This window comes from Balaenoptera acutorostrata, chromosome 1 (assembly GCF_949987535.1).
Source record: "Balaenoptera acutorostrata chromosome 1, mBalAcu1.1, whole genome shotgun sequence".
NCBI classification, from domain to species: Eukaryota; Metazoa; Chordata; class Mammalia; order Artiodactyla; family Balaenopteridae; genus Balaenoptera; species Balaenoptera acutorostrata.
The window spans coordinates 108,713,721-108,716,150 of record NC_080064.1 but is presented as its reverse complement, the minus strand read 5'-3'; the positions used below and the strand labels follow the sequence as shown (position 1 = coordinate 108,716,150).

The following is a 2,430-nucleotide window of genomic DNA, read 5'->3' as shown; positions in this document are numbered from 1 at the left end:
CGACGCCAGCTCTTTCCCTCCTTCCCCACTCTCTCTTTCCCTCCTTCCCCACTCTCTGACAGAAACAAGGCTCATGAGATCTGGGATCCCCGCACCAGCCTCGTGGGAGATCTCAATGCCCACGTCCCCAAACCCGCCTTCCCCCGTGTTTTTTCGCTTCCCGCCGGTTCCCCGCTCCCAGGATCGACCCCACAGAACGCAGCCTGCTCAGCTGGGCGCGGGGAGCTGCACCGCGCAGACGGGGACCTGTAGGCCTTTCCGTTGCCCGCCCCACGGGATGCTGCGAAATCAAATAACCAGAATAAAGGCTTTTAGAAAAGAAATGTTCACTTCGAAAACGTTTCCTTATTTCCATTCTCAGGGGTCTTCATGGGACCAAGGGCTAAAGACGACAATGTATTCATCCAAGTGCTAAGAGCGTCCTGGTGAGTGCCAGACCCTGTTCTGGGCGTGGGGACGCAGGGGCGACCATCACGGCGACCGCTGCCGTTGTGGAAATCGCGTGATGGACACAGGAAACCAAAGCACCACACCGGCCCCCGGAGGCCTCTCGGAAGGGTGGGCAAACTCTCATTCAATGGGTGTCGGCGAGGAAACCGGAAGAGCCGTCATGGATGCCCACCGGGTGTTCAGCTATCCTTGGACCCCATTGGGTTCAGGCCCGGAGGGTCCCGGCCCGGGCTCCGGGTGTCTCCGGGGGCGCTGGCATCTGAGGCGGGTAAGGGGCAAGGCGGGGTCAGGCCATTCTGCTGCCCTTTTGGTTTCGGATAAGGCACCTAAGGCACCAGTTTCAAACAGGATAAAGAACATCATTCATCGCTCTAAACGTTCCGTTTTTCCGAGGCTTTGGAACTGGCACGGTGCTCCTGCGGGGCAGGCGGCACACCCTGGGAATTAGTAAGTGTCTACTGCAAAGAGAGTCCAGAAAAGACGCGCACTGTTGTCTCTGTGGCGCAATCGGTTAGCGCGTTCGGCTGTTAACCGAAAGGTTGGTGGTTCGAGCCCACCCAGGGACGGTGGGGGAGTTTTGTTCGACTTTTGTTTTTTTTTCAGAACCCATTCAGGACTTTCCGTGCTGAATACCATTCCAGGTGTTCCATGCTGATTATTACCTGTACATCGGCTCACACAAACTTTACCGAACTGCATTCGGGGTCCTATCCACCTCACGACTGCTGCCAGTCTCGGGCCACCCCGCCTTCCCAGCTCTATTGTCTATCGTCTCTACTGGACTCCATACTCGCCTAACTCACGACCTTCTGAAAGAGACCGAGGAATCCACAGTCTGGTGGGATAAAGTCTTTATTCTGCCAAAGTCTATAGACTTGAACAAGAAAGTTGTTTTTTATGTGCCTCAAAGTTGTCATCTGTGAACGTTAGTACTCGTTCTGTGAATGATGTTATCAGTGAGCTCATCATCATAATTCTCCTCTGCATTGTTTCTGACAAAGGCATTTCTTGCATGGTTGTGTAGTATTTGGTTTCATGGCTTCACGATGACGAATAGGCTGCAACCATCATTATTGTACACACACCTCTGACCACTCGTGCAGGTGTTTCCAGAGCGTAGAGAACTGCAAGTGCAAGTGCTACCTTTAGTGTTTCTGTGCTTCTAATGTTGGTAAATCCTTCAAGTTTGCCCTCCACAGAAGTGGCACTGAATCATATTCCATTTTATTTTCCAGTCTTTCAATGTCCCTTTCTTCACTTACTTGCCAACACAGCAATCTTTCTATACATCTCTCTATGATAGTCTAACTAATAAAGGGAGCAGTGCCCTCCCGACATAACTAAGGGGAAGGACAACAGGGGGACACTGTGGGCAGTACACAGAGATACTCTATTGCATACGTTCGAAAGCTCAACATTCAATATTTTTAAAGTCTCCCAATAACTGTAATGGTTTTCTCTGCTGACCTAGTCAACAGGGTCCAGAGAAGACTGCCCAGAGTGACCTCTTTGACAATGTCCTGCCAAGCAACTTATCCAAAGAGAAGAATCTCGCTGATCCCAGAGGTTTTTTTCCTTCTCCCCTTTCCTCTTCTATTTATACGTTTTGGTTATACTTTTAATTTGATGCAAACAATCTAATGCCTGTCCTGTCCTTCCTCCTATCAAATGGGGAATTCGCATGGGCATAAGTGTCTCTATGTTATTCCTTGACACTTTTTTGTTTGTTTTTTTTGTCTGTCTGTTTTGTGACTGTGACTATAAACATTAGCCCATCTAAGACACCTCGTGGGAGCCAACAGAATCCTGCCCACCACAGGTTCCTGCTTCAGACCTGGACCCTTAGAGCTATTGGCTCGTGTTTGCTCTGTTCTGTTCAATCTCATGTGAGATTGAACCGTGTGGTTCTTTTTCATACCGTGTGGTTACTGGACAGGTATTTTCTCTCTCTCTCTCTCTCTCCCTCTCATTTGTGCATCA

The 2,430-nt window shown here is 49.9% G+C and overlaps 1 non-coding gene across 1 annotated transcript; it reads left to right on the top strand.

The window, feature by feature from the left end:
* The first annotated feature begins 942 nt into the window (after positions 1-942).
* On the top strand, positions 943-1,016 carry TRNAN-GUU (transfer RNA asparagine (anticodon GUU)). The gene has a single exon. It is a non-coding gene; the product is annotated as a tRNA-Asn (tRNA).
* The last annotated feature ends 1,414 nt before the right edge of the window (positions 1,017-2,430 follow it).